The 25,066-nt window shown below is 51.8% G+C and overlaps 1 protein-coding gene across 1 annotated transcript in view; it reads left to right on the forward strand.

Moving 5' to 3' along the window:
- Positions 1-25,066, forward strand: part of PTPRU (protein tyrosine phosphatase receptor type U) — a 299,318-nt gene that overhangs the window by 35,497 nt on the left and 238,755 nt on the right.

Here is a 25,066-nt window from a genome sequence, read left to right on the forward strand (position 1 = left end):
GAGCAAGATTAGGCTCCAGCCGTGGGGCTGAAATCCTGCCATTCATTCCCCGTCGCTTCCTTGCGTAGAGTTAAACTACCTGGTAGCAGCCAGGCTCCCTAGAACCAGGACAAATGGTACAGACTGGGCCTCCAATCTCCAAGTAGCTTATTGTTCCCTGCGTGCTGGTTCTAAGCCTCCACCAGGGGGTGCTAAGGTTCGTCACAGGTGGGGGGCAGAGGAGGGGGACACCTTTAGCTGATTTAGGTGGGGCGCTGATGTGTCTTGCAGCAGGGTCCAGCAAGGCTCTACTGAGAACACAACCTGGATTGGAGCCCTTCCAAAAGCTGGGGTCCCGTAAAGGTGGAAAAATATTAGCTGGGGGGGTTATTCCTGAAAACCAGGGGGAAGGGGAAGGATAGGATGTGGCCTTGTGACTCTTGTCAGCAGAGTGTACGGACACTTGGGCCCCAGTTTTAGAGGGTGACTCCTAGGGGAGAGTAAATTTCATCCCTCCTCATGTTACTGCATTTCTATTTGGCAAACCTTTTAAAAATGGTTTCAGAGTAACAGCCGTGTTAGTCTGTATTCGCAAAAAGAAAAGGAGTACTTGTGGCACCTTAGAGACTAACCAATTTATTTGAGCATGAGCTTTCGTGAGCTACAGCTCACTTCATCAGATGCATACAGTTTCCACGGTATGCATCTGATGAAGTGAGCTGTAGCTCACGAAAGCTCATGCTCAAATAAATTGGTTAGTCTCTAAGGTGCCACAAGTACTCCTTTTCCTTTTAAAAATGTTTGCAAAGAAGCAGTGACACAGCAGCACTTGCTTCTCCACGTTGGCTATCCTAGGTGATGTCACTTCCTGAAGGAATGTTACTCAGGGCAGGACTTCCTGGATTGCCATACTCTCCAGTGTTGGGTGTGTGGTCAGTTTGGGTAGTTGAAATGCCCAAATCCTGCCTTCCCACGTTGGGACTTTTCTTTGGCCCATCCCCATTTTAAACAGTTACTGAAGTATTCCATAGTAAGAACTCACTGCGCTGTCGGGACTATATTATGAGCTGTAGTATTCAGCATTGTCAGTCCCAAGCATTCAAAAATCATGACTGATGCCTCCCAAAATTATGAAATTAACTTAAAAATCTATTTTACAAATAATATATTTTGGGTTCTATTTATTTGCCTTCTGGCGTTTGAGCCTTTAGGTTTCATATTTTCAAGCTTTTCTTTGCAACCACCAAGGTTAGAAACTTCTCTTTTTCAGATTTAAGCTGAGATTCTCACATACTCACCAGACTCCAGGAGTGGAGGCTTGAAGAAAAACACCAGATATAATGAGACTCTCGATTAAAATTATGAGACCTTGCAGTGCTGTGTGTAGAGTATTCTAACTAGTGTTAGACTATTACTGGAGAGTGGATCCCTCTAGTATTATTTTTTAATCCAAAAGCAGGATTCCTCATTTAAAAAAAAAAAATCCTACAGTAACGATCCCAAGCATTCAAGATTAAAACATTGATACTGCAGCATGTTGGATCATTAATCTATGATTATTTTGTATTACAATCCCCTACTACCCCTGCTCTGGATCCCAGTTGTGCTAAGAGCTATGCACACGCACACAAAAACACACAACCAAAAGACGGGCTCTTGCCCTTCCTAAGGGACGCTCTTTAAAAGGCAAGAGGAAGGAATTTATGACTTCTCCTGTTGTTGTTGATAGGCCCATATTGTTCCTCTTAGTCTTGCATTTGCAAATGCTAAGGTTATCAGGGATAAGTGACATATTATGCAAATCCTCTCTCTTAATATCTGGCTGTTCTCCCATTGGAATGGCATTGGCTAAACCCCATGCATTATAAGAGCTGCTAATGTTTACACATTAGCTTCTTTGGCTAATATACGAGGCTTCAAGTTGCAAATTGATGTTTCTTACAGCTGAGCAAATTATTTTTCTATTAAATACAATATTTAAAATGATTTGGAAAAGCAAAACTAACTACTGGCAAGAATTTTTAATCTAGCTACTTTCCACAGCCCCCTAATCAGCTTATATCAGCAGCTGAAAACCAGACATTTTTAAAAAACATTTCTGTGTTGCAAAAGTATTTATTGTAACGTGTGTATATATAGATATCAGTCCTTGTGCATACAATTTGCTTGTACCTAGCTTCTCTTCATTCAAGGAGCTTAATGTGCATCATAAATCCTAAACTAATCGAGCATCATACCCCCAGCTCTGGCTTTGTCTAGATGAGGACTGTTTCTACATTACAGATGTCTGCTGGCACAGCGGTGTCAGTTCGGGATGGGAAAGAGGTGTGATCTCTGACCGATAGAGCTGTGCCGGCAAAAGTCCCTTGTGCAGATGCAGCGTAGACCAGGAAATGTGCGCTTTCACCGGCATTGCTTGTTTTGCTTGTGGGCCGGGGGGCTGGAATAAGTTATGTTGCTAAAAGCACAATTTTGCCAGGATAAGCTACATCCACACTGAGAAGTGCTTTGCTGGCACAGCATGCTGGCATTCTGAGCCTGGCAAAGCATTCCTAGTGTAGACAGTGGGTCCTAAAGCACCATGACAATGCACCCCAAACGAGCGCCCACTCCGCCAGACCATTCTTGCTCATTGATGGCAGTTGGAGGCCAGCGCGCCCCTTGTGGTTGCTCGGGAGGCCCCGCCCTTTAGATTCTAGTGGCTCTGTGAATGCCATTGGCCATGGCAAGCGGCAGGACAAGCTGGTTCTGGAGCAGAATCGGAGGCAGTCGTGGGAAGAACGAGGGATCTGTCAAGAGAGAGGCAAGGAAAAGTGCTGCTCCTCCCCAGCCTTGGGGGGAGGAGGGGCAGCACCAAGCGGAGGGTAAATAAAGTGGGGGGGGCATTTAAAGACACAGAGAGGGCCTGCCCCAGTTTCTAAGTTGGCTGGGAGACTGGAACGCGCAGAGCAATGGGAGAGGGATTGAGAAAGTTTATAGATTTGTAAGGCCAGAAAAAGGCCGTTTTCTAGTCTGGTCTGATTTCCTGTGTAACCTGACCAGAGAATCTCACCCGGGAGGCCTGGCTGGGGCACAGGAAAATCTGACCAGGAGGGAGTTTCTGCAGCAGCAGTGGTGAGGTGTGGTTAGAGCACAAGGGCAGAGCGCGACCCTGGGTTCAGTTCTTCACTCTGCCACTGCCTCACTGTGTGGCCTCGGGCAACTCGCTTCACTTGCGTGTTTGAGCTCACTCTTCTGCAGCCGGGGGGGCCCTGTCTTCAGATCCGTACAGCGCCTAGCATGCTATTGGTGCTATGTGAAAAATAACGGTGATCACCCTGTGTTGTGAGCCCATCAGATCTCATAGGGCTGGGGTGGATCCATAGCTGAATGGCCGAGCTCCAAGGACAACCCAGGACTGGAACAACAGGGGAGCTGCAGGTTAGGAGTAAGGGGCGTTGGCAGAGCTGTGTGGCATGGTGCTGGAGCAGTGGGGCGGTTGCAAGTTGGGATTGCGCTGCATCAGCCGAGCTATTCAAGGGCGTGGCTCAGGACTCGAATAGCTGGGGGAATAGCTGGCTAGGACTGAGGGGCAGCTGCAGAGCTTTTGTGAAGAACCTTCTTGAACTCTGCTGCCTGCCTTTGCCTCTGCAGAGCTATGGATGAATTTGCCAGGAGGTAGAGTCTCCGGGAGGGATGCACCATTGTGGCAGGCCACAGTCTTGCAAGCAAATTCCTAGGGAATCTAGCCCAAGTCTTCCCGATAGCGTCCCACCCAGTCACTAGGAACAACCCGGGGCCTTCTAGCCCTGCTGTATGTTCGTTGTGTTGTTCCATCTGCCAACAGCATCTCACAAACCATAGGATTGTCCACGTCCTTCGTTTTCCAGCCCAGGAAGGTTTGGCTTTCTGATTGCTGGGCCCAATGAATGTGTGGCAGGGATTAAGGCCGCAGTAGCGGGAGGCAAAATCCACAAGTGTTTGGATGAAAAATGAGTCCATGTTAATGGGATAATTACAACCTCCTATAATTTATATGATCTCCAGGGAAGAAAGACTTGGACCCCTAGGGACACTTACGAGAAACTGTGAGAGCTACTCTGTGTACGTGTTCAATGCACACAGTTTAATACAAGATGTTCTCTGCTACCGATGTCATCTAGAGAAACGTGATGCCTCTTGGGAGAAAACTGCAGAAGGTCCAGCACCCAGATTTTGTGCTCTCTGCCTCTCCTCTTGGTTCCTAGCCCCAAGCTCTTTTTTTTTTTGTTAGTTACCCTGGGTGTTTTGGAGCTAGGATCGTGTCATGGCTCCAGTTCCCCACCTGTAAAGAGGTATATGGTAGCTTTGCCCCACCATAGTGAGGTCTGAAGGTGTAAGCCACGCCCACTCAGAATGGTGCACTCTCCCCCTGCAGTGGTGGTGCTAGGCTACAGAGAGATTAACGAGCACCCTCCAGCTATGGCAAAGAGAGCTGGGATTTTAGCTTAGACAGTACAAGCTCATGCACAAAGACTTAGGTTGGATTCCCACGGTCGACAACCCACTAAGGGCATCTGTCTCGCTGATGGGTGAAAAGAGCTCAAATCCTGGAGCTGGCTTTATCCCTCGCCCCAGGCATCTGGGTTAATAGCCCTCCTGTTTCTGTGCTGGCTCTCCATGTGAGACAGAGCCCTCTTCCCAAAGGATCCCTGTGCAATTACAGGTGAGCCCTGGACAAACTGTGTTTACTGAACCCAACCCAACCCCCCAGGCTGGCCCGTTTCTGCTGGATCAGGGCAGGGTGGCGCTGCTGGGATCCAGCTGTGCTGAGAGCAATGGGGGTGGGTGAGCAGCCCAGCCTGGCAGCCCAGCATGTCCCCTTTCATGAGAGCTCCTGTTCATCTGCAGTATTTGGAGCCAGCCTGAGAGGCCTTGTAAACATCAGAGCTGTTCAATTGGATTGTTAGGATTTATTTATTTTGATTTTTAAAAATCCATCTGGAGTGCCCCAAAGTGCTCTGATTGCATCTGCTGTAAATTACACGTTATATCGCAAACACTGGCAAAGGTCTGCCTCAGCTATCTCTACTTCACACCGCCTCTGCAGCCATAACACTGAGGGGCCTGGGCAGCGTGCTAGGAAGGTTGATTGAGCCGGGGCTCTGGTAGATTGAGGCAGGGAGCAAGTTCTGAAACTGATGACCCTTTCTAGAGAACGTGCCGGCAGCAGCCCCCTCTCATAGAATCATAGAATATCAGGGTTGGAAGGGACCTCAGGAGGTCATCTAGTCCAACCCCCTGCTCAAAGCAGGACCAATCCCCAATTAAATCATCCCAGCCAGGGGTTTGCCAAGCCTGACTGTAAAAACTTCTAAGGAAGGAGATTCTACCACCTCCCTAGGTAATGCATTCCAGTGTTTCACCACCCTCCTAGTGAAAAAGTTTTTCCTAATATCCAACCTAAACCTCCCCCACTACAACTTGAGACCATTACTCCTTGTCCTGTCCTCTTCCACCACTGAGAATAGTCTAGAACCATCCTCTCTGGAACCACCTCTCAGGTAATTGAAAGCAGCTATCAAATCTCCCCTCATTCTTCTCTTCTGCAGACTAAACAATCCCAGTTCCCTCAGCCTCTCCTCATAAGTCGTGCGTTCCAGACCCCTAATCATTTTTGTTGCCCTTCGCTGGACTCTCTCCAATTTATCCACATCCTTCTTGTAGTGTGGGGCCCAAAACTGGACACAGTACTCCAGATGAGGCCTCACCAATGTCGAATAGAGGGGGACGATCACATCCCTTGATCTGCTCGCTATGCCCCTACTTATACATCCCAAAATGCCATTGGCCTTCTTGGCAACAAGGGCACACTGCTGACTCATATCCAGCTTCTCGTCCACTGTCACCCCTAGGTCCTTTTCCGCAGAACTGCTGCCGAGCCATTCGGTCCCTAGTCTGTAGCGGTGCATTGGGTTCTTCCGTCTTAAGTGCAGGACCCTGCACTTATCCTTATTGAACCTCATCAGATTTCTTTTGGCCCAATCCTCCAATTTGTCTAGGTCCCTCTGTATCCTATCCCTGCCCTCCAGCGTATCTACCACTCCTCCCAGTTTAGTATCATCCGCAAATTTGCTGAGAGTGCAATCCACACCATCCTCTAGATGATTTATGAAGATATTGAACAAAACCAGCCCCAGGACCGACCTCTGGGGCACTCCACTTGACACCGGCTGCCAACTAGACATGGAGCCATTGATTACTACCCGTTGAGCCCGACAATCTAGCCAACTTTCTACCCACCTTATAGTGCATTCATCCAGCCCATACTTCTTTAACTTGCTGACAAGAATACTGTGGGAGACGGTGTCAAAAGCTTTGCTAAAGTCAAGAAACAATACATCCACTGCTTTCCCTTCATTCACAGAACCAGTAATCTCATCATAGAAGGCGATTATATTAGTCAGGCATGACCTTCCCTTGGTGAATCCATGCTGACTATTCCTGATCACTTTCCTCTCATGTAAGTGCTTCAGGATTGATTCTTTGAGGACCTGCTCCATGATTTTTCCGGGGACTGAGGTGAGGCTGACTGGCCCGTAGTTCCCAGGATCCTCCTTCTTCCCTTTTTTAAAGATTGCCACTACATTAGCCTTTTTCCAGTCCTCTGGGACTTCCCCCGTTCGCCACGAGTTTTCCAAGATAATGGCCAATATCTCCTTAATATCACAGCAGCTCCCGCTCGGGCACATAAGAAGGGGGCTGGTGAATGAAATTAGGAGGTGGGGAGTCGGTAATGGATCAAAGGAAATATGTTTTGTTTGCACAACATGTGATTAGATGGTGGAACTGGTTGCCCTAGGAAGTCGCTGAGGCCAAGAACTTAGCAAGATTTTTAAAAGGGAATGGCGACATACATGGGGAAGAGGCATATCCAGGCTTGTAATTAATGCCAACAAACACTTTGGAAGGGATACCTGATGCTTTGGGGTTTCAAACTCTACAGCCAAACTCTAGGGGGAAGGAGGAGGGGGCTGGCAGTGCCTGTGAGCCCCCCTGTGGCTGTACGTCCCAGGCAGAGAGGTGTCCTCCAGGTAATCAGTCCTCAGCCATTTAGGACTTTATAGGTTAAAAGCAACATCTTGAATTCCAGCCAGAAGCGACTCGGAGGCCAATGTAGACCCTGGATTGCTGCTTTGATCTGATGTGCTCCAAACCTGCAGCTCCACTTACATAGGCTGCAGCGTTCTTCACTCACTTCAGCTTCTGAACTATCCAAGGTGGAGCCCCGTAGCCCTGCTACTGTAATCGAATCCTGGGGCAGCGGGGCCCTGGGTAACTGGCAAGCTCTGCCTTGGGGAGAAAAGTTCTGGTATTGAAGTAATGATGTCGCTGTAGTGCCCCGAGATCCCAGCTGAGATCAGGGCCATGTGTTAGGTGCTGTACGTACCTAGAGTCAAAGACTGTCCCTGCCCTGAAGAGCTGACCAGCTAAAACAAGATGGACGAGGAAGGATTCAAATCACAGCCGCACAAATGATGGTGTGTAACAATCTATGCTGCAGCTGGGGGGTGTTGTATCCTGGGGCAGCTACGCTGCTGGCTGAAATTGGAGCAAATCCCCAGGGCAGATAGGCCCTTAAGGCTTATTACCTCCTTGTGGAGGTGTGGGCTGATCTCTGACTGTCCAGAGTTGGATGCGTGGGAAGATGTAGCCTTTGAACTGGTCTGTCTGTTTATGTCCTCTTCAGTCTCTTCTCCCGGCAGTAGCCTTTTAATAAACCCACCGGTCCTCTCCGTGCGGCTTTAGTTGAGACCGCGGCACTGGCCAAGGGTCCCAAATGACCCTGCTCTATTGGCCTAGCCTGGTTTTACTCCCGCGGTTACAGAGCCCACTTCCTTCCCTTTTCCTCTCCATGCCATGCTGCGTCCCTGTGCAAGGGTCAGGCTCAAAGCATAGCTGGCCGTCGCGGGTTTGGTCAGCCCTGGGCTTGGCTGAGGGCGGGTGGTGAGAGAGAGTATGTGCGTGCAAACGAGCAAGCTCCCGCTTGTTGGGAAGCAGATGCTGGAGCCACTGGAGCCTTGGCATTGCAGGCACCAGCGTGGCTAATTACAGACTCGGTGAACGTGTCTCATCTCTGCACTGATCCAATTAGGGAGCTGGTGCCGGCTATACGTGGTGTCTCTCGTGGATGGGAAGCCGTGCCTTGGCCGGGGGGGATGTCGAGGAGCGGTGGCAGCAGGGCTTGTGGTGCTGCCCTGGTGCTGTGAGTGTTCCCGGAGCTCGCTGGTCTCTAATGAAGAGCAGTGGGGTTAGTCAAGCTGGCAACAGGCCATCGGTGCTGCTCGCTTGGCTGCTGCTAGGGCTGGCAATGCTGCGGCTGGCATCCGGGGTGGTCTCCTGCCCCAGCCATTCTGGAACACTGCAGAGCCCATCGCCCCCACCCCAGCTGGAGCAGCCTCTGGCCAGGATCTCTGGGTGCGAGGCTGGGCTCCTGCCTGCAGGGGTCAGGCGGAGGCGCACCCCCAGAGCTGGGAGCAAAGGGTAGTGTCCTGCAGCGGAGGGGGCCACAGATGAGAATAGTGAATCCTAGCTGATGCCTTTCCATGCTGCCTATTCAGCACCCACAGGGGCTGGCCTTGGTGCTCCCAGCTGAGTACCTCAAGGGGATTGGTGCAGGTATCCTGCTGCCCAGCTCCTTACCTTGCCACCTGCTGTCTCTGACCTGCCCCAGCCACCCCTCTCCCCATTAAGGTTAGTCTGGGAAGGACGATCTTGCGGTTAAAGCACAGAGCAGGGTCTATTCCTGGCTCAGTCAGTGATCTTGGGCTAGTTGTTATCCTGTGATGTCTTGGGAGATCCTCAGAGGGACGGCGCTGTAGCAGGACAGAGAACCATGATCTGAGTTTGTTGCACTGGGGTAGCACCCAGAGGCCCAGTCAAAGACCCCATTGTGCTCGGGGCTGTACAAACCCAACAAAGAGACAGTCTCTGCCCCCCGTTAGCATGTGACAGCTGGGGAGAGGACAAGGTGCCCGGGAGAACATCCTGTTTAGCACAGTAAGTAGCAGAGGTGGCTGCCTGGCCACCACGGAGCGCTCTGCAGACTCCCCAGCTGTGTGTGGTGTGAATGTGACATGGAAATGCAGGGTGGTATCTTGGCTTCATTCAAGGGTTTTCTCTGGAGGTGCTGTGTTCAGAGAGCGAATCCCTTCAGTAGGGCTCTTCCGAGCCCCCGGCCCTGCTGGGATAGGGAGAGGGCAGCTGCATCCCTTAGGCCATTGAGGCTGGAGAGATCCTGTCATGTCGGAGGAGCATTAGCCGAAGCAGATGCAAGTGCTTCCTTCTGGGATTTATTGCAGCTGCCAGAAATAGAACGGCAAGGGCAAGAGGAGCAGCTTGGCTGCTGCCGCATCCTCAGGTGGGGTGCACTGAGCTCAGCTGTGGGAGATGGCAGACTTGTTACAGTCGCACTTAACCGGCCTTGCTGTGCCAGGTGCTGTACAAACATAGAGTTAAGAGGCCCTCTGTGCCCTGAAGAGCTCACAATCCAAATACCCTCTCTTCCACGCCATGTCTGGGTGTATGTCATTATCCCCATTTTACAGAGGGGAAACTGAGGCAGGGTCAGTGACTTGCCCAAAGTCACCTGCTGACTCTGTGGCAGAGCTGGGGATTGACACTATGTCTTGTGGGTGCCAGTCCAGTGCCCTCATCCCATGGCCCTCCTTTCCTCTTGCAGAGGTGGAGTGCTTCCCCGTGAATCAGTTCTGGCCCAATGCCTCAGCTAGGTTCTGTGGGTTACGCTTCAGTTCGGGGTCGGATGAAGCCTAGCAATGAGGTCTTGCCTGTCTGCGCTTGCTAATGGTCCCTTGACAGCTCTTTGCAAGCGTGGGGGTATTGGCTGCAGTATTGCAGCCACGTGCCAGGTCGGGGAATCTTCTCCCTCCTGCTGAAACTTCCTCTGTAAAGGATCAATTGGCTACTTCGCCCCTGCCCCATGTTGTGCTGTTGCCTGCTGTCAAGTGCTGTTGTGCTGGAGAGGTGGCAGGGAACGTGATCTCCATATGATCTGTGTATCCATTTGCGAGGAGTTTTTTGGTAGGGGCTCCTTTTGGGTCGGAAGATGCTTCCAGAGGTCTGTTATAACAGGCTACGCTGCTTGCTGCTTCTCATCTCGAACACAAGCTGTGATGGCTCCAAATGAGAGACCTCAGCAGTGGCAATTTTAAAGTCTTCATTGGATAAAATGACAAGCTAGGTAATTAACAGAGGGTTGTTTCTCTACTTCGTAAACCAGATTCACCTCTACCAGAATGCCGCCTGGGATGCATCTGTGTCTGTAGCATCTTCCCTGCCTGGACCTCAAGTGCTTTACAAATGTGAATTAAACCCTACAGCCTGGTATTCGCCCAGTTTTACAGATGGGGAAACCGAGGCACGTTACTTGCCTCAGGTGTAACAGAGTTGGAAATAGAACCCAGAAGTCGAGACCCATAGGCCCCCCCTACTCTAACCACTAGATACGTTCCATCTCCTCGCAGGCTCCAGGCTGTTGTGGTCACGTCCTTACTGAAACCGGCATTGTGTAAGCCCTGGTCTACGCTACGAGTTTAGCAGCGTTAGGTTGATTTAACCCTGCACCTGTCCATGATGAAGCTATTTTTGTTGACTTAAAGGGCTCTTAAAATCGATTTTGGTACTCCTCCCCAACAAGGGGATTAGCGCTAAAATCGACATCACTGGGTCGAATTTGGGGTAGTGTGGACACAACTCAACGGTTTTGGCCTCCGGGAGCTATCCGAGAGTGCTCCATTGTGACCACTCTGGACAGCACTTTCAACTTGGATGCACTAGTCAGGTACACAGAAAAAGTCCCGGAGCTTTTGAATTTCATTTCCTGTTTGGCCAGCGTGGCGAGCTCATCAGTACAGGTGACCATGCAGTCCCCCGAAAGCGGGGGGAACTGGATCTGATTGCTCTTTGGGAAGACGAATCTGTGCTATCAGAACTCCGTTCCAAAAGACGTAATGCCAATATATATGCCAAAATCTCCAAGGGCAAATGTGAGGTGTTTCCAATGCTCACAACTGCAGCAGTGAGCGGAGCGGGCTCCCGCTTGCAGTGCTATGGTGTATGTGCGGGCAATCCAGGAAAAAGGGCAAGAAATGATTGTCTGCCGTTGCTTTCATGGAGGGAGGGAGCGAGGGAATGGTCACTGACGACACGTACCCAAAACCACTGGCAGTTTCCTTGTCCGTTATCTCAATTTTTTTAAATTAATAAAGAATGCATGGTTTCAAAACAATAGTTACTTGATTTTGAAGGGGGGAGGGTGGTTGGCTTACAGGGAATTAAAATCAACAAAGGGGGCGGGTTTGCATCAAGGAGAAACACGCACAACTGTCACACCGTAGCCTGGCCAGTCATGAAACTAGTTTTCAAAGTCTCTTGTGATACGTAGTGTGCCTTGCTGTGCTCTTCTAATCAGTGTCTGGCTGCTCAAAATCAGACGCCAGGCAATTTGCCTCAACCTCCCACCCTGCCATAAACGTCCCCCCCTTACTCTCACAGATATTATGGAGCACACAGCAAGCAGCAATAACAATGGGAATGTTGGTTGCGCTGGGGTCTGACCAACAATGCCAGGGAGCTTTTAAACGTCCAAGGGCACAGTCTACCACCATTCTGCACTTGCTCAGCCTATAGTTTGAACTGCTCCTTACTACTGTCCAGGCTTCTTGAGCCATGGGAGCAAAGGGTAGGCTGGGGTAGGTGAAACTGCATGGTGCTGCCGGTTGGGAGAGCAGCCTGAGGCAGAAGCCTGCAGCTCGCAGGAGAGCAGGATAGCAGAGTTGCAGTGGAAGTGGTGGAGCGAGCAAAACACCATGGAGGAGGACAGCTTGCAGCCCTACTGCACCGTCTGCTGCAGAGTTGCAGCGGAAGCAGTGGAGCCGTTCACCATTGATGCGAAGGCACCCAGGAGCTGCTGCTGCTGCGTGGCCGAGGCAAAAGAGCAGGAGCCCTGGAGCTGTTTCATGTGGAATGTGCGCCCGCAAGACTTCTTCACCAGTGACAAAGGACAGGAATATAATGCACCTAAAATCTAAAAAGGCCTGCACATTTCCCAGAGTCACTACCCTTGATAACAGAATGTCAATGATTGCATTGGCTACGTGGATCACAGCAGCCCTCACAGCAGACTTGCCCACAACAGCAGCGGTGACATGAGCTGAGTGGGCTCCCGCTTGCAGTGCTATGGCATCTGTGCGGTTAACACAGGAAAAAGCCGCGAAACGATTGTCTGCCGTTGCTTTTATGGAGGGAGGGAGAGAGGGAGGGGCGACTGACAACATGTACCCAAAACCACCCGTGACAATGTTTTTGCCCCATCAGGCATTGGGAGCTCAACCCAGAATTCCAATGGGCAATGGAGACTGCGGGAACTGTGGGATGGCTACCCACGGTGCACCGCTCCAAAAGTCTACGCTAGCCACGGTACTGTGGATGCACTCCGCTGACTTAATGCACTTAGTGGGGACGCACGCAATCAACTGTATAAAACCGCTTCCAAAAAAATCGACTTCTATAAAATTGACCTAATTTCATAGTGTAGACATACCCTGAGTCACTCCTGCTGCCCGTCAAGGAGCCTGTTGCTGAGCCATTTCCAGCTGCTGTGCTCACCCTTTCCTCGGAGAGCCTGCCACCTGCACACAGCGCGGGACTGAGTGGCACCGGTAATGCCCACCACCAGAAGCCTGCAGCACAGGATGCAGGAGATGTTAGATAATAATTATAGCTCCTTGTCAGTGAATCTCAGTCCCTGATCCCCTCCTGCTTAATGTTCCTTCTACTCACTCCACTTCACTTCTGACCAGCAGCCTCCCTGCTATTCAAGCGCTGGCTGCTGTGCCCCCACGACAGCTCTGCTATTGCCCCTCAATCCCGACCTGCAGCCCCCTGCTATTCCAGCCCTTGCCCCCTATAGCGGGGTAGTCACCCGCTCCTTCCTGGAAGGGCTTAAAACAGCCCTGGGAGAGGGCTGGGAGCCTTAGGCTGGGCTGATTGGGAGGCAGCCTCGGATGTGGCCACGCCCCAAACAGACCACAGCTGGCCCTTCTAAAAGGGCTGTGGGCCAGGCGCCACCGAGAGAGACTCTCTAGCTTCTGAGAGGGAGGGACCTGGCTGCAGGGACCTAAGCAGACTACCTGGATTGGAGCAGGGCTGGGGAAGGGGCTGGGGAGCTCTAGCTAGGAAAGCCCCAGGCTGCGGCCTAACATTAGGCCCAACAGGTATTGGAGTTGCAGGGGACAGCCCAAGGTTAGACTGAGGCAGCAGGTCCAAACCCAGCCTTGCCTGTGATGAGTGGCTCATACTGCAGTCTGCCCCAGGGCGTGGGGGCTAGCTAGTGACTGGCAGGAGCCTACGACTGAGGCGAGGTAGGGATAGGGGGTGAGGGGTTCCCCTGGGAGGGGGAGACCCTGCAAGTGAGGGGTTACTGCCAGGGGGCAGCACCCTGGCATACAAGGGGCACCGGGTCCGGGAGGGACACGGGGCCTCGCATAAGTGGGACACCGGCCTGCAGAGGGTGCTCCAAGCTTGGAAGTAGAGCTAATTTCCATGACACCAGCAGGAGGCGCTGCATGGGTGAGTCCCACACGCTTACACCCCCCATCTCTGTTGATGCCTCTCAATACCGACCTGCAGCCTCCTGCTATTCCAGCCCTTGACAGCTCCATGCTACATCCTCGCTTGGACCTAGGGTACCTCTCACCTCCCTTCACTTGCGACCTAAACAAGACCCAGGCGCCCTTTCGAGAAGGAGAAATGTTCCTTCTGAACGGAGCCAAGAATATTCATTTTGGAATGTGCACAGGAAATATGTTTTAAATAACTATTCGAATACAGCTCCCTCTGCACGAGGCGGAGTAATAGAGACCTCGCTGCATGGGACCCAGAAATGAGTCGTTATGGGGGGGGGGGGGGAGGGGGAGAGCTGGGTTTTCATTTCCCACCAGCTGCACTTTAAATTAAAGCATGTGGCTGAAGCAGGGGATTGCATTAAAGGCGATTGTAATTCACAGGGAGCAAGGATCCTGAAGGTATACTCCTGTGATTGATGACGCGGGGCCCGCAAATATCCTGCCTGCAATGAGATGCAGCCCGTTCTCCTAACATATATTTCCCCTCAACTGACTCTGCTCCTCCTACTTTCACTTCCACAACCCGTGGTGCCCCTTGCTCACTGAGGGTCTGATTTGGGGGCACCAGGTTCCCTTGGTTTGGGGGGCACTTGCCTGCGGGCAGTCTTGTGCAGGTGGCAACAGTCGGGTTGACAGCCTTGGTGAGGGAATCTCAGTGTATCTGTGGGTTGGGGGCAGCACAGGGTGAACTGCCCCGGTGCTGATCTGCCAGTGGGGCTCAGTCCAGGCTCGGCAGCCTGGGTAGTTCTTGGCCTTTCAAGGCAAGGGGACCAGGTAGAGCAGGCTGCAGGGTCGGCCGCTGTCTGACACTGAGAAGCTGGTGATAGCGAGGGCTATTCAAGGGGGGTGTGTGTGTGTGCGCACTGCCCTCTACTGGCTGGAACCACAACTGCTCAACCGTATGTCATAGGCCCTGTATCACCCTTCTTTTGCTCATGTGGCCAGGGCTTGTGCTTTAAGGAGCACGAGGGGTGTCTCTTCTATTCCCCTGGATGTGCTGAATGGCTGCTGCGTAGCATAGTACCCTAAATGGCCCTGGCTGCGTGACGTGATCACCAGGCAAATGGAGATTTTAGAGGCAATTCTGTAGTGGCCAGTGTGGAAAACATGCTGGGCTTTTGATGGACCCCAGCCACAGAGTCTGGCTCTGGATCTGCTCTTTGGAGGGGTTTGGGATTTGGTTCGGGCCCATCCTTAGCTGGCACCTGCAGAGACCTCGGGTGGGGAGGCAGCTCCCACTCAGGACCAGAGTTTCTCAGAACCATTTCTCCAGTACCCCATGGCTGCTTGTTTAGCAGGAAAGAACGGACGCTCTCCCTGCTGCAGCACTTTGGTCTGAGTGTCAGCCACCTTATGGTGCTGTGTGACTTAGGCCACGTCAAGCCCTGCCCGGCCTTGCAGAGGGAGAGCCTGCACCAGGCTGTCTGCACTGAAATCCACTGCGTGCAGAGCAACAGACTTGACCCAGAGCAGGTATAAGGTAGGGAGCCTTGCCTAGTAGTTAGAAAACACAGGAGTTAGTTAGGCATAGTTAGAAGACACAGGAGAGCTGCTTTCTGTTCCTGGCCATTGACTCACTGTGTGACTTTGGGCAAGTCACTTTGCAGTAGTGTGTGAGGGTAAATACCTTAAAGGATTGTGCAGCAGTTTGAGATCTACTGATGAAAAGCACTAGGTAAGATACGAGATGGGTTTTATGATGATGATTTTATTGTTTGTAATATTTTCTTAATATAAACCTTACAAACACTTTCTATGTAGACTTGTTTTAAGGAAACTGATGAGGAGAGAAAACAAAAACAGTCTCCCTGGGAGAGCACAGTGTGGGAGACTCACTCTGTAAGACTTTGCATCAGCCAATTACCTCTCATCCATGCTCGCTAACAGCTAGGTAGCTGGACTGCTTACTTCTGAAGGTGCAGAATAATTTGGTAATGGAAGGGTAGCCCAGTGGTTGAGGACATGGCCTGGGAGTCAGGATATGTTGGTTCCATTCCTAGCTCGGCTGCTAGTATGCTGTGTGACTTAGGCCATGTCACTGCTCTGTGCCTCAGTTTCCCCAGCTGTAAAATGAGGCTAGTGACAATTACCTTCCTTTGCCAGTCTCTTGGAGAGTTATGAAAACACGGTATTTCAGCACCTAACACCCCACCCAAGCTTAATATGGTTAATTTTTTGTGCGCAGTTATATTCAGGGCTTAAATTCAGCTGGAGCTGTCTGGGGGTGGAGGGGCTCTGGGAGAGACTCTGAGAATTTAAGCCCTGGTTATATTCCTGCTGCACAGGTGGCAGAGATTCATTTGGAGAAGATAAAGAAGCCAAAGGGGCCTGAATAACCACATGGCAGCTGTTGAGCGCGTGAGGGTGGAGATGAATGGTAGCCCAGGCTGGCCGTTCCTCATCTTGAATGATCCTGGTGTGTGGTGTGAATTCTCAGGAGCTAGTGCAAGGTGTAACGTGTCCTGCTGAGTACAGGATCCTGTTGCTAATTCCAGGGGAAAGTAAGAGGTGCGGTGAGCACAGGAGGGGCATGGTGGGGGCAGAGAGGGAGATGCAAGAAGGTTTCATGGGGTTCTGAGGAGCCCAGCAGTTCAAAGGCTGACTGTCTGTGGTCATTGGGTTTATTTATCCCCTCAGGGTGGGGATCTGGGCCGTGTTCCTGGAGGGGGAAAGGATCAGCCTTTGTAATCCTGATTCTGTCAAGATAGAATCGAGAGCCTTGAGAAATGGCTGGTCGGGGACTCCAGTTGAGCATATTAAGAGAAGGAGGAATGAATAGCACATGCTAGAAAGCAGGGCTGAGCGGGCTTCCTGCAGGCAGCTCTGCAGACGCCCCTCAGTCCTGACCCGCAGCCCCATTGCGACTCCAGTCCTGCACCTGAGAGAGAGGCTCAGACACCTAACTTCTGAGCCGTGGCAGTCCCTGCTCTTCCAGTCCCAATTCTTCTCCCTCCTCCCCTCCCCCCCCCACACCCCCAGGGCCGGATTAACTCTCCTGTGGGCCCCAGGCTATTAGATTTTGTGGGACCCAGAGTTTGTCCCAGTTTGGAGGATCCGAGTGGTGACTTGTTCAAGATGGGTGAGTTTTCTGATATAGGTGGGGGAATGGGGACAGTGAGGGAGCCAGTTGAGACCATCCAAACTCATTACATGTGTGGCCTCTCCTGGTTGGAGCCAGGATTAGAGAGAGCCGAAGGCCATAGGCTGGGATATTTTAACTAACCTTTCCTGTGCACGGTTCAGCTGTACGGATGGGGAAGATACCGGTGTCCTGGAGACCTCCCCTGCGCTGGGTTAGACAACATGGTCGTTAAAATGCCAGAGTGCTCTGCCTTCGTACTCCTTCCCCCGTGTCTCTGACCTGCCCAGGCTCAGATGAGAGAGACAGTGTGATCCCAAACGAGAGACACATAGTTAGTCCTGGCCCTGCTAGAGTCTCTGAGCAGGACCGTGAATCACTCTGTGCCTCAGTTTCCCCTCTGTACAATGGGGATAATTAGGCTTCCTGTCTGTTCCAATCGTGAGATCTTTGGAGCAAGGGCCGTCTCTGACGTGGGTACGTACCGCACCTAGCACTGATCTCTGGTGGTGCCTCTGGGAGCTACAATACCGCCTAGTAGAGTGCGATCCCATTGTCATCCTGTTGGGCCAGGCCAGCGTGGACTCCTCCCTGACCCTCTCCCCGAGTACATGAGCCCCTGGCGGTGCGTCCATCCTGCCCCTTACTAGCCCCATCACTGCCATTCTTCAGCAGGGTCTGGCTTGTCTGGAAATGTCACTGGGTCGCGTCCTGACGCTGGCTGCGTACTGGCTCTCGAAGATTGCCTGAGCCTCTGTGAAAGGCCAGCGATTAAAAATTAATCAAGACTGCTAAAGGTCACCTGTGTTTTCTTTCCTGGCTGCTGTGCTTGCCGCGCTGTGCGGTGTCAGTGGGGGATGCATCGAGTGGACCTAGGGCAGCTGTCTTGGAGGGCTGGCTGCTTTGGGGCCTGTTCCTTGGCGTCGGGCATATGTCAGATGCCCGTGCGGGAGCCCCCTGCCCTGCCCAGCCCAGCCCAGCCCGAGCCCTGATGCAGCACCCAGCATCAGAACAAAAAGCGCTCAGGTTGCGCTGAGGAACAGCTGCGGCGGCCGGGAGTGGAGCTGACCTCCCCACAAAGCAGAAGGAATTCAGACCTGTGGCTCCTTGTCCCCTGCTCTAACCACTAGATGTCTGCTCCCTTTCCCAGACCTGGCAATAGAACCCAGGAGTCCTGACCTTCATCCCCTTCTCCAGTCTCTGCTCTGGCATCATTCCATTTGCTCTGGAGGTTTGGAGGCAGGCGGCTGGTTCCTCTTTGAGCACTTTTGCTGTGGGGTTAGGCTCTCTCTGGTGTCAGGGCAGCATCTCGGGCAGAGAGCGCCTCCCCCTGGTGTATCTGAACCAAGCCACTCACCCTTCCGCTCTCCTGCCCCCCAAGTAGAACAAGCCCATGTCAGGATAATGGAGCCTGTGTTCAAATCCGTGACTGCGTCAAGCCCTTTAGTGCGGGAGCCTTTTAAAGGTGGCTCAATAAAAGAAAAGAGAAACCCATGGCACATTTCCCGTGGTGCATTAGGTTAAACTGAAAGGGTTTAAGTGTGTAATTAACTTTCAAGCATGAGGCCCAAAGACTAAACAGATCAAAAAGCACAAGGCAGACTCCTGGGCAGCCATCCATATTCCTAGTGTCTGTGCAGGATTTAATTAGGCTCTGTCAATTGCACAGGGTCGCTTGTTCTTTCTTTCTTTTCTTCCTCCTCTCTTCTCCTCCTTCATTTCTCCTCCGCTTTCCTCCCACTATCTGCCCCATGCCATCTTTCCTGCTGCCCCCTAGTATTTGGAACAGCTCTTCCCTGCTAACGCCTGCCCTCCACTCTTTCCACCCCTCCTGCCAACCCCGGCCTGGGGTTAAGCTTTCCCCGCTCTCCCCGCCTGGGACGTCTCTGTGCTGGAACCCGCTGTCCCTTTCAAATACTGCTGGGCTGGAGTCTCCTTGTAATGCCTATCGAGGGGGGAATGGATGGGCCGGTGCCTCAGACACTGACCTAGTGGGGTGGTCTCAGATGAGTCGCTTCACCTTGCTTTGTGCCTCAGTTTCCCCATCTGTAAGGTGGGGTCGATAGTAGCTAAGAAGTTGTTTTTTTTTCTAAGTTTTGCATTTCCTTCTCTGTTCCTGAAGGAAACCCAGGCAGCCAGGTGCACTGCTGGGTAAGGGGCTCACATTTGGGACTGACGTGACCTGGTGACCGTGGGACTGATGTGAGGTGTCGGCTGGAAACTGGGCCACAGCTCACCAGACAGTCAGTCCCTGCTGTGTCCACCGTGTGTCCTTCCAGCAGGTTCAGCGTACAGTGCATGGGCGGGCGTGTGTCTCGATTTAAACCGAAACCACAGTGACGCTGTAAAGCTAACGGTGCAAGGTGCCGGGTTTATTGACTCCAGATCAAACATGCTCTGTACACCAGAACTACTCGTTTCTCTGGTCACTGCCAGATCTGCAAACTCTTGGGACCTTTAGCTGGTGTGGGCATTCTCAGTCGTGGCATGTGGTCTGCAGGCACAGGACTGGGGTCCCCCAGCACGGAAAAGGGTGGGATTGAGCGTGGCAACTGGCACATGGGGGACAAATCTGTGGATGGGTGTTCTTCAGCCTTTCCCCGACTGTGACCCCGTGCTGCAGCAGAAAAAAGGTTTTGGGTCTTCCCCTGTCTCACCAGAAAGAAGGGGAATCCCCCAGGCCGGGTCATGCTTCCCCAGGGAAGCCATGCTGTTGATGTCCAGGGAGGAATAGAATCCGGTTGCCTCTCCCCACTCTTAGTTGTCCTGACTCTGAAGGGTCAGGTCTGTCCTTGAAGAAAGAGCCTTTTTTACCCAGTCACTTGAAATAGCCATCTGGGTGTCCCACCGGCCGGTAATGCACAGCTGGGAACGTCTGGAATCTGGCTGAGTCGCCACCCGACTCCATACGCTGCCAGTCTTGCAGTAAGATTAGGCCCGGGCATGGAATGCTGCTGTGTTGGGCACGTGCTGGCTTGTTCTTACTCCTGGGGCGCCCTGGCACTCCTTGCTCTGCGGCTTCTAACTTCCCGAGTCTGTCTTTCCTTCTTTCTTTCTTACTTACATTAACCCCACAGTTTAGTCCTGCCCCCCCGAGCATTATCCGGAGAGTAACCTGTTGTTAACTGGGTGCACAGCCGCAGTGCCATGCCAAAGCACATGCTGGCCCTGCTCGGCTGACAACTTCGCATGCCAGCCTACCCTGCTTACGTAGCACGTTGCTGGCAAACTGTGCTGGCCACTCCCCAGAGACCATTGGACAGTAGCGCTGGAATAACGACCTTGCAAAGCAAGCCTGGCTTTGAAAGAAGCAGGCAAGGAGGTGTGAGAGAGTTTGGAAGAGGTAAGGCACTGGCCTGGTATGTGGGAGTCATGGCTTCCATTCCTGGCTCTGCTGCTGATTTCTTAGGCCCAGATCCTCATGTGTTTAGGGGCCTAACTTCTGTTGTAATCAATAGGAGTGAGGCGCCTAAATACCTTTGTGGATCTGGGCCTTAGTTTCTCCGTGCCTCAGTTTCCCAGCTGTGGAATGGAGATAAGGCTGCTTCTCTTCCTCCCAGTGGTGTGGTGCGGATGGGTTCAGTTCTGTCTGCCCAGGGATAGGGCCGGGCAGGTGCACAGGTAGCAATTTCTTCTGCTTGCCTGTGCCTGGGAGCGGCGCCGCTGTTCCTCTCATAGGGTTGGGGTTGCATGATGTCATTCCAGCTGGGGCCCTTGCCAGCCCCCTGCAATCTGGTGCTGCCTGAACGAGGCTATTAATAGAGCTTTTCCCCCTGCCCGTGCAACCCTTCCAGGCCAATGTGCTGTCTGGGAAGGCAAGCTCAACTCAATGGGCAGAAACCTCCATCTGAATTCTAGCAGCTCCAGTGGTTGAGCCATGGCCAGCAGGGACTGGCATGGCCCTTGGCAGCCAGTGCACGGATCCCACCCCTGGAGCATGCTACAAAATAAAGAGGCAACTCCGAGGTTGCCGTAACCTCCAGGAGTTGACCGGCCAACGCTCTGTACAGCTTGGCTCTTGGTCAATGGATGCAGTGCGCAGCTCACAGTGTTAATTTCCAGCCCTCTGGCCAAGTGATCAGTCCGTAGGCTAGGCAAGAGTCTGTATGGTTGTACATTGCATACAAGTTAATTGGTGTGGCCTGCCGGGTTGCCTTGTGGTTCGAGCTGTGATGTGGGAGGTCTTGGTAGAGTTCCCATGCAGGGCTCACTCCAATGGGGTGGAAAGGAGGTAATGTGCATTTGGGGTTGCTCAACCATCATCCCAAATGTAACAAACCTCAGAGGAACTTGAGAGTCGCACCCTGGAACAGACTCATCATACAGCTCTGGGTGTCAGAATTGCCCGCTGCCTTTCTCAGCGTGTACGAGACATCCCTAAGTGCAGCAGAACCTCGTTTCACACTAGCGCTAAGGCTACGCATAAACCTTCTGCTAAACCAGGAGTCTGGATCATCCAGGCCTCTCTGTTATTGACCAGACAACTCCTGGAGCTACTAAACTCCACACGGGGGGAGCTACTTTGGGGGCAGGCTTGCATGGGAAGCGGACGGCCTGTAGAGTTTACGAGCTCTGGCAGGATAACCCCATAACCAGCCGTTGGGCAATCAGGTGCTTTCGATCAATGGGAGCATGGCGAATCGGAGTTCTCCCATGGCGGTTTGTCAGGAGCTCCCAGCTGATTTCACTGTGGCAGGTGCTCCAGTGGGTGAATGTGGCTATCCTGCCGTATTGCCCACCTGCTCGCTAGGGGGGAGTGTTAGGCTGCTCTCAACAGCTGGGGATCTTGGATGTTCATCTGAACAACAGGATTCAACCAATCAGTGAGCGTGGACTTGACCTGTAAATCTCACGAGAGCAGCCTTGAGCCCATCTGCATGTGGCCTCTATTGAAAGCACACACAGACATGTGCTAATGCACTCCCAGGACAGATGTTGTTCTAGCAAAGCTCCTGTAGACATCATGGGGATGTATAATGAAGAAAGACTGCTGCCTGGGTCTTCTGGTCCTCTGGGCTGGGTGAGATGCGCAAAATGGTGCTTAATGATTGTAATTTGGAAGGACAGGCCAGCATCTTCAACTCTGAAACCACTGGGGACTCCTCCAAACCGCCTGATACCTGCTCAGTCACGGTGTGGGGAAAGGAAACGATCGGTTCATCTCTCAACTGGTGTTTTACCCAACTGCTTCCCCTTCTGGTCAGGGTAACCAGCATCCTCGCTTGCTTAAGTACTGCAAAAGCAGAGCCGAGCGAGCGCAAGTCCAAGCATTTTGGATGGTGTGAGCACCCAGCATCTGAGGGTCTCAAAGCATTTTGTACATGAAATTGACAGGGCTTCCTGCTTGCCCAGTACGTAGATGGATATAACTATCCCCATTGTACAGATGGTACTTTGAACTCTGCATGGCAGGGGTGGCAGCAGAACCCAGGAGTCCTGGCTGCTCTGGTCACGAATGACTGGTGAAGCAGCGATTGCTGATGCTTCAGACCCAGGCAGACTAAAAGCCTTGATTTTTGAAAGCTCTGCTTAGAGCTGAGGTTTTCAGCCTATGAACCTGACCCTGGGCATGGCAGGGAACTGGGGACTGGGCTAATTCTATTTGTCTTTCCGTGGCTGATGGAAGATGATGACTTCTAAATAGCGGCCATGAGATCTATAGCTGGGACATTGGAATTCATCTGTTTTAATCTTAATTTTTATGGTGCTATCAGTCTTGCAGTGGAAAGAGGCCTGTAGGCCATGCCTGCTCTAGCAATCCACAGGGCATGGAGCAGTCAGTGCAGCTCCTCCTGGCCCCTCTGCCCTCGAATCAGCCTTGACCTGAGAGGAGCAGCTGCTGAGATTGGAGGGAAGGTGGGATATTAATCAAAACGTCACCTTGACATTCTTCATGGCAGGGCCACAGAAATGCAACCAGCGCTGGGGTGGATGGAGCAGCCAACTTTTGCACAGTCTGATTTGGGTGAGGAACTTTGGTTGGTGCATAAGGGGAAAATAGTCTTCTTCTGTACATAGTGCCACGGGACTTTAATGGTCATGCACCTGTAATATACCATGGGTGCATAATTATACACCCCCTCCAGGAGTGGGGATTGAACCTTGCACCTTTAATAACAAAAGCACAAGCCTTTTCTGCTTGAGTTAAAGGAGGGCTCCTTGAGCCGTGAGTAGCAGGCTGTAATAATGACTGGAACAAGCCATTAGGGGAGTTGTGATCACGTGCACTAGGCCAGTGCATTACAAAGAGAAGATAGGGGCTTAGGAAGTGGTCAGCAGGATTTAAAGGTTGCTGGATCACGCCAGATCTCCATTATGGTCTAGTAGCTTAGGTACTGGGCTGGGAATCAGGAGAGCTGGATTCTAATCCTGGCTCTTCCTCTCGTTTGCTGTATAACCTTGAGTGGATTTCAGTGCCTCGGTTTCCCTCTTTGTCCACTGCTGTCTGTTTACACTGTGAACCCTTTTCATAGAATATCAGGGCTGGAAGGGACTTCAGGAGGTCATCTAGTCCAAACCCCTGCTCAAAGCAGGACTAATCCCCAATTTTTGCCCCAGATCCCTAAATGGGCCCTCTCAAGGGTTGAACTCACAATCCTGGGTTTAACAGGCCAATGCTCAAACCACTGAGCTATCTCCCCCCCCCCCCCCCCCCCTTTGGGTAGCGACTGTCTCTTACTATATGCACGTACAGCGCTTAGCACAATGGGGCCCTGATTTAATTTGTGGTGGCCTTACTTGCTACTGTAGTACAAACAATTAGCTGGGTTTTTTTTAACCACTTTCCATTCCAGCAGCTGTGTAAGAGTTAATGGCCAAGCACCAAAGTGCAGCAGGCTGCTGTATCTCTCATGCTGTCTACCAGGGAAGCTGTTTTCAAGGCCGTGTGCATTTATGTACAAATTTGTTGGCAATACGGAGCATCCCACCCAGCCTAGCTTCATTTCAGCTATAGATCGGGGGAGAGGAAGAGAGAACAGGCCCACGCATAAGGAGCAATAACAATCAACCTGTCCAAGGCGGGGAGATTGATTGGCTCGGACAGCTGTGTATTAGCTGGCGAAATATCCATTCCACATAATTGCATTTTAAGCTTCCGCTGGTGACTAGCAAAAATTGTTTCATTATGGCAACATATTAGATGGAATGACAGGCTTTCACTGGCAATTTCTTGATCAGAGGTAAGCAGTTTCTAGGCGAGGATGTGAAAATGTTTCGATTTGGCTAATAGCAGCTTCTGTATCTTCAGAAGCAACTGGCAGAGGTGATGGTCCTCTTGGGGAGCCCAAACAAATAACCAAGCATCTTGGAGAGAGGAAAGAATGCTGCCTCACAGGAGGCAGGCAAAGCATGCAATCACTATTTTTGCAGTGGGGAAACTGAGGTACAGAAAGTCTTGTGCGAAATTTCACAAGGAGTCTGTGGTAGAGCGGGGAACTGAATGTTCATTTTCTGCAGCACAGTCTGGTGCATTAATCACTAGGCCATTCTTTCTCCCTGCAAAGCTAGGAGGGAAAAGCCCTGTTAATTCACCTAATCTGCCAGGTGTGCGGTGGCTTTTGAGATGGGGACATGGGCTGAGACTCAGCAGACTCATTTCACAAAGGTCATCAAACAGCTGTAAGGTGGTAACAAGCTTTGGTCTCCACTGCCCCAAGCTGGTGGGAAACTGGCACCCCAGAGGTGAGAGGCATGGCATGCTACTCGCCAACCAGCGCTGCTTGGGCTCTGCAGGGAGCTGTCATAAAACTTCCCCCCCCTTTTGGGAAAACCAAGCACCGAGCCTGGGCTCTGCCCCACAGGCAGGGCGGGCGGCTGTTCTTTTCCAACGGCCCCTCCTCCAGTCTGGTCCTCTGCTTGTCGAGTGGTTCTGTGCTGACTGCTGTTAATTTAAATTACCTTCCGTGCCCAGGTTTCCCTTTGCTAAGACAGGATGAAGGAGCCAAACTCCGCTGGGGATGCAGGGGGGTACAGCAAGGACCCTGCTGGCAGTGGGTTTCCTCTTCATACTTAATAGTTCTCTTTCTTTCATCTGCTTTCGGGGGGTTCCCCTCTTTTTTTTCTCATTCTTTTTGTTTCTCTCTTTTGCTTTTCAGGGTTGCCAGCTTTGGCTCTCTTTGTTTTGAGTCTTGATGGTTTTCCCAAAGCCCCAGTGCTTGGACTCATGTGATTTACAGCAACTTTCATTAAAAAAGAAAAAGTTGGTTTAGCCCGCATGGTTGCAGCGCAAAACTTTGAAAGCGTGGCCCAGAAAGGCTCAGGAACCAGAAGGCTTGGGGTCTTGTGGCTTAAAAATCATGAGGGTTTTTTTCTTCTTAATCGCTTGGTTTTCAGGGCCTGGCTC

This window comes from Eretmochelys imbricata, chromosome 19 (genome assembly GCF_965152235.1).
Source record: "Eretmochelys imbricata isolate rEreImb1 chromosome 19, rEreImb1.hap1, whole genome shotgun sequence".
Taxonomy (NCBI): Eukaryota; Metazoa; Chordata; order Testudines; family Cheloniidae; genus Eretmochelys; species Eretmochelys imbricata.